Below are 15,763 nucleotides of genomic sequence, written 5' to 3'. Positions count from 1 at the left end.
GGTGGGAAGTAAACTGACGGTCGATCTTTCAAAGCCAGAGTGTAGGACACTGCATCTGGACCTCAACTCATGGGTGGAAGCTTAATGCCTCTCCTTATAGACAGGGCCAAATATCTCAAGAAAGAAGCGTCAAACGAAAAAACTACAAAGAACGAAACTTGCCTAGCTTGTAGGGGGAAACCAGATGGCGCTATGGTTGGTCCGCTAGAAGGCGCTGCCATAGGTCAAACGGATAGCAACTGCTTTTTTAAAAACAGGAATCGCCATTTTTTATTATATATTCGTGTAGTACGTAAAGAAATACGAATGTTTTAGTTGGACCACTTTTATCGCTTTGTGGTGGATGGCGTTGTAATAGTCACAAATATATGGCTCACCATTTTAGGCGAACAGTTGGTAGCAGGCTGGTTTTTTAAATTAAAAAACAGAACGTATGTACGTTTGAACATTTTATTTCGGTTGTTCTAATGTGATACATGTACCTTTGTGAACTTATAATTTCTGAGAACGCATGCTGTTACAGCGTGATTACCTGTAAATACCACATTAATGCAGTAAATGCTCAAAATGATGTCCGTCAACCTCAATGCATTGCATTTGGCAATACGTGTAACGACATTACTCTCAACAGCGAGTAGGTCGCCTTCCGTAATGTTCGCACATGCACTGACAATGCGCTGACGCATGTTGTCAGGCGTTGTCGGTGGATCACGATAGGAAATGTCCTTCAACTTTCCCGACAGAAAGAAATCCGGGGACGTCAGATCCGGTGAACGTGCGGGCCATGGTATGGTGCTTCGACAAACAATCCACCCGTCATGAAATATGCAATCCAATACCGCTTCAACCGCACGCTAGCTATGTGCCAGACATCCATCATGTTGGAAGTACATCGCCATTCTGTCATGCAGTGAAACATCTTATAGTAACATCGGTAGAACATTAGGTAGGAAATCATCATACATTGCACCATTTAGATTGCCATCGATAAAATGGGGTCCAATTATTCTTCCTCCCGTAATGCCGCAACATACATTAACCCGCCAAGGTCGCTGATGTTCCACTTGTCGCAGCCATCGAGGATTTTTCGTTGCCCAATAGTGCATATTATGCCGGTTTATGTTACCGCTGTTGGTGAATGACGCTTCGTCGCTAAATAGAACGCGTGCAAAAAAATCTGTCACCGTCCCGTGATTTCTCTTGTGCCCAGTGGCAGAACTGTACACGACGTTCAAAGTCGTTGCCATTAAATTCCTGGTGCATAGAAATATGGTACTGGTGCAATTGATGTTGATGTAGTTTTCTCATCACCGACGTTTTTTAGATTCCCGATTCTCGCGCAATTTGTGTGCTACTGATGTGCGGATTAGCCGCGACAGCAGTACCCTCCGCCACACACCGATGGGTGGCTTGCGGAGTATAAATGTAGAATGTAGAATGTAAAACACCTACCTAGGCATCATCATTTGTTGCTGTCGTGGTTGATGTTTCACATGTGGCTGAATACTTCCTGTGTCCTAACATAACGTAACTATCCGGCGAACGGTCCGGACACTTGGATGATGTCGTCCAGGATACCGAGAAGCATACATAGCACACGCCCGTTAGGCATTTTGGTCACAATAGCCGTACATCAACATGATATCGATCTTTTCCGCAATTGGTAAACGGTTCATTTTAACACGGGTAATGTATCACGAAGCAAATATCGTCCGCACTGACGGAATGTTACGTGATACCACGCACTTACACGTTTGTGACTATTACAGCGCCATATATCACAAAGCAAAAAAATTGGTCCAACTAAAACATACGTATTTCTTTAAGTACTACAGCAATATGCAATAAAAATGGGGTTCCTATTTAATAAAAAGAAAAACGGAGATCTTATCCGATTGACCTATGGCAGCGTCATCTAGCTGGGCCAACCATAGCTCCATCTGGTTTCCCCCTTCAAGCAAGACGAGTTTCGTTCTTTGTAGTTTTCTCGTTTGATGCTTATTTATTGAGATATTTGGCCCAGTCACTACCAGTGGACCACCCTGTATATGCTTCTTCGCAAAAGTTAGGAGTAACATGATTCACAGATGTCCACATGAGTACGATTAAAGTCTTGGTAGCGATGTAAATCGTAAAACACACGTCTTCTGTCTTCTGGTGGCTGCAAGTCTCCAAATGAGTCGAAGTAGTAGACTGTATTTGTATTTTTCTTAACATTCGCCACCCAGGGAGTTCTCGGTCTCCCAGCAACATCTAAATTCACAATTCGACATTCTCCGGATTTGCACATAGTCTCTGACAATGATGCTGCATAAACACACAACGGACTTTTGGAATCCTGATTTTTTTTCCTGACAAACTTGAACAAATCTGTATTTGTAAACTGTCTACCCAGTAGGGTAGCTAACAGAACTTTTTTTATTATTTATGAAGAAACCTAGTCCTTTCTTGTATGGCTTCAGGTATAGTCGTTTTCCAGTGGCTGCTTCTTTCATCATGCAGTTATATCTTCTTGCTGCTCCTAGTAACTTCTGGGAGTTCTGTGCGTTCTTCACTGTTCTGGCAATAGTCGCAGCGCCACCAACCGGTGAACCCACTGCTGAAAGACCTGCGGGGCAGGTATGAGGAAGGAAATAATTCCACCTGATGCCTTTGGTAACGGCAGAACTCTGGCCGCTTTAACTGGTACTTTATGCTTCAGGGCACTTCTAGCTGTCTGTATACATCGCTGTCAAGATGCAGTTTTTTAAATACCCCTTCTTCTTCATCATCGTTGTCTTCAACTTCTTCAGTACACGACTTGCTTAAAATTCACGTCCAAACCGAACTTAATTCTACCACGCATGGTATTATCAACTACAAGTACTGCAGTGCACTGTCCTATACCAATATCCTTTCTCACGCGTAATGCCTTGCCTTTGTCAGTTAAAGTCGATCTGTAATTTGACGTCCTAAGGGAGCTTTACGTTTTGCGTATGCAGTGTCGTGTTCAAAACACACCTTGAGTAGCAGATTAATCCCCTTATCACCACAAGCTTAACGTTTTTGAAGCATTGTACGAGGTCCATAGTAATTATACCGCAGAATGTGCAATTCGATGGTAAGTTTGTCGAGAATACCACGGCCTCCCCTAATGCGCCTCCTGTCATGCATGTTACGCTGCTGTTCTGACAATGCTGTGTACGCCACATTACACAGAAAATCACTTTTCATAGTATTTCTTATGTCTTTATTTTCCTTTTTTTCCAACAACCTTACGCATTTCGATTTAACGTCATTTTCAAAAGATACAAAATATCAGAAAATATGAACGTATGATACATTTGACCAGTGATAAGAGATATATTACAACGATGAGAATTTGGCTTCCTAGCTTATCAGCGTTATGTCAGTTATATAAAATTGTTCATTAGATGCATTGTATCACGTCAACATTCTGGATCATGAGACAAGTGCAAGCAGATACCGAGAGAAAATTTTGAAAGCCAAGTGGAGTAATCGCTAGACGCTGCTGGGTACGTAGTACGCGTTGCAATTTGTTTCTTTTTACAACCTTATTTTCATCAGCTCATCTTATAAACAATTTTATCAAATGGTTCAAATGGCTCTGAGCACTATGGGACTTAACATCTGAGGTCATCAGTCCCCTAGAACTTAAGCCAGTTGTCAGTTAACTAACAAATCTTACCCCTTTATCCTCTCCCTCCTTCTTTAATTTGCGTTATGGCGTTCTGCAATGTTTGTTATACACAGAAAAATAGTTTTATGGTCGTATTACAACAAAAGATCTAATTTATGCTATCTCAGGCGTGTCACCTTCAACCAGTTTCTTTGCAACCCTCTAGATTCTCTATAATTTTGACTTTATTTCATATTTATAAACTATTACTGATGATGCTAATTGATGTGCTGTGAGTTATAAAGAAACAAAAGATTTGTTGCTTAACAGATAATTAGCTTAACAGACAGTTGACCACAGCGCCAACAGGCGCATTCTTCCAATGTATTACTTAGAAAAAAAATGAAAAGGAAATCTGTTACATATTGTTTTGTAATGTAATACCTTTTTGTAAAACGATGTAGAGCGGTTTCCATGTTTACTGATGAAACTGTTTTATACGGTCTAATGATGAAAATTGTTGTTGTAAACAGAAACAAACTGCAGTGTGTACCACGTACTCAGCGCCACCTAGCGGTTATTCCATTTCGCCTTCAAATTTTTCCCTCGGTAGCAGCTTGCATTTGTCTCTTGATCGCGAATGTTCACGTGATACAATGTATCTGATGAACACTTCTACATAACTGACATCTGGTAATCTAGGATGCCACATTCTTGTCGTTCTAATATGTCTCTTATCAACGGTAAAATGTATCATATGTTCACATCTTCTAAAACTAGTTTTGTGCTGTATTCTGTTGTCTTTGAAAAGTCGAAACGCCTAAGGTTGTTGAAGAAATAAAAGTTTGGCCAAGGCATAAGAAAAGTTATTAAAAGCGCATGCAAATGGTCTCATCTTCTCACAGCATTTTCGTGCAAATTGCAATACAGAAAATAGAATCAATTCACCTGTTTTGTGTTGCAGGAAGACCAAGCCATTTAACCAGTGCTCTCGTTCCTTGGCGTCTTTTGATACGCTCTATGAGAAGCATGTGTGGTTCCGAGCTATTCTGCATTCACTCGGTGTTAAAGCATCGTGAAATTTCAGTATCATTGCTGTCCTTCAAAGATGTAAGTTCTGGGATTCGTTCGCTTCACAATGATAACTGTGAATATCTCAGTCGACCATTTTGGGTGGTAAGGCTTCTAAAATCTGTCTTGTGATTTGAGGTATGTACCCGATCACCCACATAAAATATATGTTTATGCGGATCGAGCATTTTAATATAACAGTACACTATAAACGTGAGTCCATTATCATGGACATCGATTACTCTCATTTTTATTGCCACGCGGAATGGCCACGGGGTTAGAGGCGCCATCTCACTGATTGCGCGGCCCCTCCCGCCGGAGGTTCGAATCCTCCCTGGGGTTATGGGTGTTTGTGTTGTTCTTAGTATAAGTTAGTTTAAGTAGTGTGTAAGTCTAGGGACCGATGACCTCAGCAGTTTGGTCCTATAGGAATGCACACACATTTGAACATTCGTTTTTATTGTGCAGTATTTGGTTCGAGTATACTGTGCAGTTATTTCTGGGAGGGTGCCTGTCCGTTTGTATGAGCTACAAATATTTAAACAAATCCACATTTGACGTTTCATTGTTTTGTTCAGATGTTTCGCCATGCTCGCCTTCAGGTGGGTGAATGTTTAGTAATGACGTATCCCATATTTCAGCATCAGGGTCTTTAAATACTTATTGTAAAACTCTCCACCGCGATCGGTTTGGAGGCTGTCCGGGCATAGATTTGTCACTGTCTGCAACAAACGCTCAGACACATCCGTGACATTTCTCCTTGTTTTTGTTTTCACAGGCAATGCCCAGACAACTTTGGATTATATATCAGTAACCACTAAAATACATTTGAATCTATCATTATTATATTAATATTCTCTCATTACTACAAGATTAGCTGCCATAAGTCATCCAAACCTCTAATTATAACATGTCTACGAGGGTATGTTTTGCGTGTTGGTCTGTGAATTTCTCGAACTAACGTCTGCATACTCATTCAATTATGACTCTCTCTCAAAGTTCTGAAAGTATTGAGATAACCTCGTTCGAATGAGCAGTACTGCCTACACCAGCTGATGCCGTGAGCAGTCGTAGTCGAGCTATTATCTCACTGAGGTCGTCGTACAATATACACTCCTGGAAATTGAAATAAGAACACCGTGAATTCATTGTCCCAGGAAGGGGAAACTTTATTGACACATTCCTGGGGTCAGATACATCACATGATCACACTGACAGAACCACAGGCACATAGACACAGGCAACAGAGCATGCACAATGTCGGCACTAGTACAGTGTATATCCACCTTTCGTAGCAATGCAGGCTGCTATTCTCCCATGGAGACGATCGTAGAGATGCTGGATGTAGTCCTGTGGAACGGCTTGCCATGCCATTTCCACCTGGCGGCTCAGTTGGACCAGCGTTCGTGCTGGACGTGCAGACCGCGTGAGACGACGCTTCATCCAGTCCCAAACATGCTCAATGGGGGACAGATCCGGAGATCTTGCTGGCCAGGGTAGTTGACTTACACCTTCCAGAGCACGTTGGGTGGCACGGGATACCAGAGGTGTACGGCCAGTGTAGGAGATCGCTCCCCACACCATGATGCCGGGTGTTGGCCCTGTGTGCCTCGGTCGTATGCAGTCCTGATTGTGGCGCTCACCTGCACGGCGCCAAACACGCATACGATCATCATTGGCACCAAGGCAGAAGCGACTCTCATCGCTGAAGACGACACGTCTCCATTCGTCCCTCCATTCACGCCTGTCGCGACACCACTGGAGGCGGGCTGCACGATGTTGGGGCGTGAGCGGAAGACGGCTTAACGGTGTGCGGGACCGTAGCCCAGCTTCATGGAGACGGTTGCGAATGGTCCTCGCCGATACCCCAGGAGCAACATTGTCCCTAATTTGCTGGGAAGTGGCGGTGCGGTCCCCTACGGCACTGCGTATGATCCTACGGTCTTGGCGTGCATCTGTGCGTCGCTGCGGTCCGGTCCCAGGTCGACGGGCACGTGCACCTTCCGCCGACCATTGGCGACAACATCGATGTACTGTGGAGACCTCACGCCCCACGTGTTGAGCAATTCGGCGGTACGTCCGCCCGGCCTCCCGCATGCACACTATACGCCCTCGCTCAAAGTCCGTCAACTGCACATACGGTTCACGTCCACGCTGTCGCGGCATGCTACCAGTGTTAAAGACTGCGATGGAGCTCCGTATGCCACGGCAAACTGGCCGACACTGACGGGGGCGGTGCACAAATCTGCGCAGCTAGCGCCATTCGACGGCCAACACCGCGGTTCCTGGTGTGTCCGCTGTGCCGTGCGTGTGATCATTGCTTGTACAGCCCTCTCGCAGTGTCCGGAGCAAGTATGGTGGGTCTGACACACCGGTGTCAATGTGTTCTTTTTTCCATTTCCCGGAGTGTATATTGAGAGGGCTGATTGATGATACTTTTGTGCTGAGTGTCACTGACATCACAACTGCTATACCGACCGTCTAATAGTGATAGCTTAATAATGTCTCTGCATTTCGCCCTGCGCTGGTTTCCTACCTTCCTGTGTACACGGGTCAGTTGTAATATTTCACCATAGATCTCCAGATCTTTGGGTGAAAAATGTACTGTTTTTAAGGATTCTAGGAAAATGAGGTTTAGCAGACCTGGTGTTCTTTGAAATTCCCCACCCTATGTCTCTCTCGATTTTTCATTTAAAGTTATAGGCTGTGTGCTCAACATGTATGGTTTTTCATCACTGAAACGGTATGTTTTGTCTATATAAGCATTGCTATGATAGTTAATAAAACCGGTAGTAGCATCATCGTCAGTATTGCGTAATTTCGCTGAGAGTTCATCTAGAGAATTAGTAACTGGTTTAAACGTGTATCACAGTGTGTGCCCTAGATCGAAATGTCCTAACCTTAGCAACTGTAACTTTCATCGAACAGAATTCCGTGCATCGATGACCTTATGCTCAGTTGGCATCTTTCTATATACTAAGCGAGCGCCTTCATATGCTGCACCTTACATACATTTCGCTCGAACTTCACAGTTAAGTCATATACTTTCTTTTCAATTCCATCAACCCTTACAGCTAAATCGTCTACTTTCCTTCTCAGAATGATACGGGTGTACATCTCTAGTTCCTTAACCCTAGCATCTAATTCGTTGATCAGTCTCAGAATGTTCTGGGCATAGGGTGTGCCATCTTGACTACCCTAAATAACTGTTTGTGCAGATGCAAATCACAAAATGTTTCAACCAAATGTTCTTTAGCCGTCAGAAGGACATCAATCAGCATGATTGCTTTCGTTGTTTACAAAGATATGAACAGCGGTATGATTTTTTTTAAATGGCACCCTGTATTTTTTATTCGGTAATTCATATCATCACCTAAAAACCTATTCAAATATGTATCACAGTGTACCATTACTGACACACAACGTTAATAATTACATAACACAACATTGACGTTGACGCTCCCAGCGCTGAGTGCAGGTACTCGGGGTAATGGAACATATCCACGTGCTGACACTGAAAGGGGACAAATGTAAACATAAGTAGAATGCACGCCGGTCATTCCGTCAACCAACGTCAGTTGAAGAGTTTTGTGAGGAGAATATACACCAACGAAGAGAATGTAGAAATGCTACTCATCTATGGGGAATGTATGTTTGCAGAACAGTAATTGCAATACTGTTTTCTTATGTAGGGTATATTTACTACAGTAGTTTAGTCCTTTTAAATACTGTTGTGTAGAATAGGCATACAGTAAAGGCTGTCCTTCCTACAAAATGCATCGACATAACGTTTCTTTTATTGTTGTTGTTGTTGTTGTTGTTGTTGTTGCTGAAGGTAGGCGAAATGCTACGCAGGCAGCGGATCTGTACAGAGAGCGACATCCTGACAAGAACCCACCTTCCCGACAGATGTTTTCTCTTCTTGTTGAGACGCTTCGGGAAACAGGAACCTTCAACCCACGGCAACTCAATCGTAGTAGCACTCGCACAGACGAAGCTGCCGTAGTTACTGTTCTCGCTTCCGTTGCAATTAATCCACATGTGACCACACGACAGCTTCAACACGAGCTTGGCATTCCTAAAACCAGTCTACATCGCATTCTTACACGTCACCGATTCCATACTTACCATGTACACCTACGTCAAGAATTGAATGGGAATGATTTCCAGAATCGTGTACAGTTATGTCAGTGGGCACTGCAGCAAATCCTCGCCAACTCGAACTTCCTCTCCAATGTTCTATTTACCAATGAATGTTCCTTCTCAAACAAAGGACAGATAAATACAAGGAACATGCATTATTGGTCCAGCGACAACCCACGATGACTTAGGCAGGTGGAAAATCAGCGTGAATGGAAAGTTAACGCCTGGTGTGGGATGCTCGGTACTACAATGATTGGCCCTTCTTCCATCAATCGTGGTCTAAACGACACAGCGCATGCCTACTTCCTCAGACCAATTCTTCCTCTTCTTCTGGATGAAGTGCCGCTAAGAACCAGAATGCTTATGTGGTACCAACACGAAGGATGTCCAGCACATAATGCCTTGCGTGCACGTTGTGTTCTGAACAGAAGATATCCTGCCAGATGAATTGGTCGAGGAGGAACAGTTACTTGGCCTGCTAGGTCTCCTGATTTAAATCCTCTGGATTTTTTTCTTTGTAGATGCATTAAAGACGTTGTCTGTACGATATTCCAACAACTCCAGAGGACGTGCAGGAACGTATCGTGGTTGCTTGTAATTCTCCTCAGCAGGCAACACTAGAAGCAGTAAATAATTCTTTCATTCAACGAGTGCACCAGCGTATCAGGGTCCAGGGCCACCACTTTGAGCACGTTTGAATGCTCTACTTCTGGGTAATGATACAGGAGAGTCAAAGTCAATTTTGTGTTATGTTTTTACTTGGTTTTCATTTGTTTTCTGACAATTTCAGCAAGTGGACGAGTTTGTAATCCCGGGCTCAAGGGCAATTTTGTGTTATGTAATTAATAATATTGTGTTTCAGTGAATGGTACACTGTAATACATTTTTGAATAGGTCTTTAGGAGAGGAATGAATTAGCGAATAAAAAATACAAGGTGCCATTTGAAAATTTCATACCGATGTTCATATCTTTGTAAAAATAAAGCTACAACGAAGGCAATCATGATGATTTATGTCCCCCTGACAGCTAAAGAACATTTGCTTGAAACATTTTATAATTTGCATCTGGACAAAAAGTTACTTAGTGTGGTCAAGATAAATGGGATATATAATCCACACGAGCCTGAAGAGAAATTCGCGCACTCGGGTTCGCAGCACGACTCCTCACATGCCAGCGATAAAAAAATGTCTGTCTTAAAATTACGTCCAGCCAGTACATCCGGCAGAAAACGGAAGTTAAAGAGTGGAAATCTGGCAACATTGTAACCACATGTATGGTAACTACCTCCGTCGGCACATGTTAGTCTTGATGTACAGCTGGTATAGTGGATAGAGTTTTGGTTAAGAATGCAGGAGGTCGATGGTTAGATCCTTTTTTTTATTTGGTAAATGTTGTCCAGGTAGTACGGTATCTGGCATCTTAATCGTCAACAGCGATTGCAGCGGGTCCTGTAGAAAACATTTGCACTTACATTCTACAATCTAGAGACTGGTCAGCTCTGGAAGAAGCCCTTTCCACGTCGTGGGCGTGAATTTATTCGCACCACTTCATCTACTTGATGCGAAACCTCTTTTCCGCGTACCTTCCTCCAATGGTCCCATAGATCAGTACTAACAATTTTTCTTGTCTCGTTCAGGTCCATTACATTTCGTTAGGGCCTTACGTTACTAGTAGGACAAGTAACTTCCTTTGCGAATAGTGTCCAAACTTGGTTACTATTTGTATGTGTTATCACCATAGTCCCACTAATTATTCCTTGCAACATTAAGTCTGGAACCGCATGCTCTTTAGTACGTATCTCAATGCATTATTATTATTATTATTATTCTACCGATGGGGTTGTGGAAACATCACATCCAGTACCGTTTGGGAAACAGTGTTATTCGAAACTGAACATTTTACAATTAGAGGTGTCGGTTTGAAGCATACAGAACAATATCTGTCACAGGGGTAATGCACGTTAGGTGTGACAGCACGCAGGAGTGACGCGGTGTTCATGCTGTATGTGCTGTCCACCAGACAGGGACTAGTTGCGAGCAGAGTAACGCACCCGTGACAGACAGCTATATACATGCGTACATGTATCGAATTTTCTCATTGTAAACCTCTAAACCAGTGTGCCAGACGTGTGGCATGCACAAACGATGAATATGTGGATATGCTTCTGGTCCTTGGTCCGTCTGATAAACGGGCTGTTGTTGCCGCTCGTGAATATGCTGCTATATATCCTCATCGACGCCATCCAGATAAAAATGTGTATCGTCGCCTGGAGCTGCGCCTTCTGGAGTCAGTTTCGCTCCTTCCACCATCGCGTTACAGAGGTCGTCCACGGACTCGCCGTACTTCAGCTACTGTCGAAGCTATTCTGGAGGTCATACACCAAGAACGCCAGCGAAGTACGCGTAGCGTAGCAAGGCAGCTTCGTGTCTCGCGACGCACGTTCGTTAACGTGCTGCACGAGTATGGGCTGCACCCTTCTGCTTTAACGCAACACCTGCGTCCTGCAGATCGCCATAAGTGGATACAATTCTGTGAATGTTTCTAACAATAATACGAAGCCAACGATGACTTCGTCAACACCGAAATATGATCGGATGAAACAGCATTCACTCGTGAGGGTGTCTTCAATATGCATAATCTCCACCATTGGTGTGAGGTTAACCCGCGACCGTGGCTATCGAGTTCGCTTTGGTATCACTGTCTAGGCCGGAATATTGGGCGACAGGTGTGTGGGCCCCTACATGTTGTCTGGCCGGTTGACTGCACCAAGATATCATGCATTCCTCTCAAACTGTCTGCCTGATGTACTGGAAGATGTTCCATTACATGTTCGGCAGAGGGGAGGCTTCCAACATGACGGTGCACCTCCAACTCTGGAATTAATGTGCAACAGAATTTGGACAGAACATTTCCAGGGAAATGACTCAGACATGGAGATCCAGTCGTATGGCCACCGTGTTCACCTGACCTAAATCTCCTGGATTTCTTCCTGTGGGGACACCTGAAGCAGCACGTGTACTCTACTCCGCCGACGAATGTGGAAAAGCTGCTAGCACTTGTTCGTAGTGTTCTTCTTACTATGGACGGACCTTTGCTGCAAAGGGTCTAGAGCTGTATGAACTGGAGGGTCGCGCAATGTTTGGACGTGCAGGGAGGTCGCTTTGAGAATCAGTTGTTCTGAGGACAACGTATTCTGTTGTGAAAGTCATGCAGTCATTAATACGGACATTATCATTGTTACATTACGGTTCTCCCTGTTCTACTGCTATGATGTGGCACACAATCTCGAACGCCGCTGGCGACGTTTCGTGATTCTTCTTCTTCCGGAGCCTGAGTGAGATTAATGAGCTTTCATGTTTGCCTTACATCCCTTACATCACAATCACATGACCAGATGTAGCATTCTTGCGGTCCTGTCCGCCCCTAAGGGATGTCGTGCAGGTGGACAACATCGTCCTCTGGTGGTGATGTTATGAAATAACTCACTCGAAATTGCTCATATTTCTTAAAACGCAAGCTGATTTATAGCAACGAGCAGTACTAATTTCAAACCGTTGCATCATAGTTTCAGAAGTATAATTCTCTCCTGCATTAAGAATGATTCATTGTCTTGGTGGAAGACGTGTCTAGGAAATACGTAATTTCCTGGATTCTCCCAGAAATTCCTTCATGTTACATAAACTAAGAACCCATGTCGTCTTTGTGATTTGTCTGTACTGTTTTGAGAACAATATACAAATTATTTGCAAAATTTCTCTGCGTTGCTTCGCTTAACCTAAGTCATTAATTTGCTATCGTTCGCAAGACAGTTCTATGCTGCCGTGTCGTCATGTGGTGATGTCCTATTGCTGCAGGCTTCTTCATATCAATGACCAGCCAGGGTACGAATGGTTAAATGATTGAATCCTAGGACATTATTGCAGTCCATTATTAATAAATAACCCGTTGTCTATTTGAAACAAATTGCAGACTTAGAAAGGTAGGTCACTGGATGCTGTTCTGGAATGTTGATCATTTTGAAAAACTATGTCCTTGAATAAAAGATAGTGAGGGAGCTCCCTGTTTCCATTAGTATATGGAGTTGGTTCTTATGTTACGTTATGGTAACATTAGTTTAATGAAATATTTGGCTAACTGTTCTTCCCGATTCTAAACTCAGTGATTACAAATACGAGGAAACAGCTTCATTGCACCGGGTTTGGCCTGTAAGTTGAGAGTTTACACATTACATAACTCTTGCACATGTTTTTAATGACTGCTTACTTACTACTGAACGTTAGAATATTCATTACCGTTCTGCTTACATTAACTTAGTTGTGTGCCTGTAATTATTCCGTTAATCAGCTGTGGTCATATGACGTTTTCCATTTAATATAGGAGCATAAACATTGATATAATCCAGAGTAGCTTAATAGAGGCTTTACTGAAATACTCATCAAAGTATTTTATTCTTCTAACAAAATTCAACGCTTGCAAGTTTTTTAAAGAAACAGGGATCGGAATCCCCCTCCTACAAAGTATGATGTCACTGTGTGAACTACTACACTATCTCTTTAAATGTTTGCAGAGAGAAATAAATCATTTATTTCTCACTTCATCTTGCAGATACTTCAAGCAAAACGCGATAGCAAGCCAGTCAAGTGTTCCATTCTATATACGATGAGCTCCATATTGTAATCATAACAAGTGAGCAGAAGTTCGTTAATTAACTGCGAATTGTCCATAGAAACGCAGACGTACTACGGAACTTCCAATAATAGTTAGGCTCTGCTGTACGACTACTCATAGCCTGTCAGAAGCACTCAAGCCAAAATTACGAGACGCTCTCAGCGCTCCCCCAATTAACTGCAATCGTTCCGCACGACGTCTGCAAATGATTTCTCGTCACTGCAGAGTAATCGTTTCCACATAGTAGGAGGGTGAGTCAAACGAGACCAGTTAATTTTGTTTTCTGTATTCTTCTCATACACAATTAGCATTGGCACCTCACCATCCGAGTTTTAATTCTCACACTTTTTGACACTTTCAGAAATTAAAAGCATACCCTCGTTTCTCGAGAACAGCACGGCGTTTTGAGAGCGTTGCGTACGCATTTCTGCTCTTCAGTTGCCGTGTCGACTCTAGTCTCAAGGTAGCTACATACCTGTCAGCTGACAAATTTTATAGTAATTCATAGTAACAACGGCAGTATTTAATCATTTTATGTCATTGTACGAGCATTTGTGCAACTCACAAGCATATCCTCGAGAATAAATGTAAATCGTTTTCTCGTGGGGTCTTCTACATCTACATCTACATCTACATGACTACTCGGCAATTCACATGTAAGTGCTTGGCAGAGGGTTCATCGAACCACAATCATACTATCTCTCTACCATTCCACTCCCTAACAGCGCGCGGGAAAAACGAACACCTAAACCTTTCTGTTCGAGCTCTGATTTCTGGTATTTTATTTTGATGATCATTCCTACCTATGTAGGTTGGGCTCAACAAAATATTTTCGCATTCGGAAGAGAAAGTTGGTGACTGTAATTTCGTAAATAGATCTCGCCGCGAAGAAAAACGTCTTTGCTGTAATGACTTTCATCCCAATTCGCGTATCATATCTGCCATACTCTCTCCCCTATTACGTGATAACACAAAACGAGCTGCCATTTTTTGACCCCTTTCGATGTCCTCCGTCAATCCCACCTGGTAAGGATCCCACACCGCGCAGCAATATTCTAACAGAGGACGAAAGAGTGTAGTGTAAGCTGTCTCTTTAGTGGACTTGTTGCATCTTCTAAGTGTCCTGCCAATGAAACGCAACCTTTGGCTCGCCTACCCCACAATATTATCTATATGGTCCTTCCAACTGAAGTTGTTCGTAATTTTAACACCCAGGTACTTAGTTGAATTGACAGCCTTAAGAATTGTAGTATTTATCGAGTAATCGAATTCCAACGGATTTCTTTTGGAACTCATGTGGATCACCTCACACTTTTCGTTATTTAGCGTCAACTGCTACCTGCCACACCACACAGCAATCTTTTCTAAATCGTTTTGCAACTGATACTGGTCTTCGGATGACCTTACTACACGGTAAATTACAGCATCATCTGCGAACAACCTAAGAGAACTGCTCAGATTGTCACCCAGGTCATTTATATAGATCAGGAACAGCAGAGGTCCCAGGACGCTTCCCTGGGGAACACCTGATGTCACTTCAGTTTTGCTCGATGATTTGCCGTCTATTACTACGAACTGCGACCCCGACAGGAAATCACGAATCCAGTCGCACAACTGAGACGATACCCCATAGGTCCGCAGCTTGATTAGAAGACGCTTGTGAGGAACGGTGTCAAAAGCTTTCCGGAAATCTAGAAATACGGAATCAACTTGAGATCCCCTGTCGATAGCGGCCATTACTTCATGCGAATAAAGAGCTAGCTGCGTTGCACAAGAGCAGTGTTTTCTGAAACCACGCTGATTACGTATCAATAGATCGTTTCCTTCGAGGTGATTCATAATGTTTGAATACAGTATATGCTCCAAAACCCTAGTGCAAACCGAGGTCAATGATATAGGTCTGTAGTTAGATGGATTACTCCTACTACCCTTCTTAAACAATAGTGCGACCTGCGCAATTTTCCATTCTGAAAGGAACTTAATCGGTATACAATCTGGACCTGAAGACTTGCCCGTATCAAGCGATTTGATATATCTCAAATTCAAAGATATAGTAGCAACAGCAACTGAAAGATTCATACCTCACAAACTGGTAAGAGATGGAACGGATCCCCCGTGGTACACAAAACAGGTCCGAACGCTGTTGCAGAGGCAACGGAAAAAGCATGCGAAGTTCAGAAGAACGCCAAATCCCGAAGATTGGCTAAAATTCACAGACAGATTTGTAGACGATCTCCACTGAAAACTCGCATTTCAGCTTC

The sequence above is a fragment of the Schistocerca gregaria genome, chromosome X, assembly GCF_023897955.1.
Source record: "Schistocerca gregaria isolate iqSchGreg1 chromosome X, iqSchGreg1.2, whole genome shotgun sequence".
In the NCBI taxonomy this organism is placed as follows: Eukaryota; Metazoa; Arthropoda; class Insecta; order Orthoptera; family Acrididae; genus Schistocerca; species Schistocerca gregaria.
This window is presented reverse-complemented; position numbering follows the sequence as displayed.